Source organism: Tigriopus californicus, chromosome 2 (assembly GCF_007210705.1).
Source record: "Tigriopus californicus strain San Diego chromosome 2, Tcal_SD_v2.1, whole genome shotgun sequence".
Taxonomy (NCBI): domain Eukaryota; kingdom Metazoa; phylum Arthropoda; class Copepoda; order Harpacticoida; family Harpacticidae; genus Tigriopus; species Tigriopus californicus.
In genome coordinates, this window is record NC_081441.1 from 3,748,167 (window position 1) to 3,749,361 (window position 1,195).

Consider the following 1,195-nt stretch of genomic DNA (forward strand, 5'->3'; position numbering starts at 1 on the left):
TCGAACTTTCCATTATTTTGGAGGACTACACCTAGATCTTTCATAGATGAGACCTGCTCAATATCTTTACCTCCATTATCTACGAGTGGAGTATTTAAAGGAGTTGACCCAAATGTCATTTAGCGGAATTTCATTCCGTTCAGAGCCATATTACTCTCAGTTACCCATGAGTAGACTCGATCTAAGTCCTTTGCATGGCTAGTGGAATCTTGGCCATTCCTACCAGAAACTAACTTTGCATAAAAAGAGAGACTGACAATAATTCGAAGCTTTTGAAGCGGGGCAACGAATATCATAAAAAGGAAGGGCCCTAAGATGGAACCCTGGGGAACACCTGACTTGGCATCATGTATGTCACTAAGGCATCCCTCAACCTTAACAATTTGCTTCCTCTCCTGAATGAAGCTTCTTATCTAATTGATAACCTTGCCTTGGATCCCAATGTCATGAAGTATATTCAACAAAAGGCCATGATTTCTTTTATCAAAGGCCTTGGCAAAATCAAGATAGACAACATCACCTGATGCGTGTCTCTCTGGCTACTCAATAATTTGTTCTATCTGTATCCCTGATCTAAGATGCAACGCATCAAGTACGAGAAAACAGGAACTGTAGATCATGAAATTCTCGTGGCTAAACTTGAAAAATATGGCTCTAGTTTAAATGTACCGCGTTGGATTGGACTGAAAGAACTTATCAGATAGGACGCAGTACGTTCAAATTGGCAATAGATTCTCTGACTTGTAGGGGATAACTTACGGAGTACCCCAAAGCAGCATACTAGGACCTCTATATTTTCTTGTGTACATTAATGATCTCCTACAATTGACTAAATTTCAAGTGATCATATTTGCGGGCGACACAACTTTGCAACATTTCGGTTACGACCTTAAATTTATGAAAACTAGTCATTAGCTGGGATGTTTCAAGCAATAAGAGTGAAATCGTTGAAAGCATAGTCTCAGTACATACCTATGCTTCAGTGTACTCAAGTATTCCAGGCCGGAATCGAAAGTGCAAGCATAGTGGAAGTATAAACAAATTTGCTGTACTCAAAAGATACCACCGCTACGTATTCCTTCCCAAGCCAAGCCAAGCTGGCGTGCCAAGCTGGCGTGCCAAGCTGGCGTGCCAAGCTGGCGTGCCAAGCTGGCGTGCCAAGCTGGCGTGCCAAGCTGGCGTGCCAAGCTGGCGT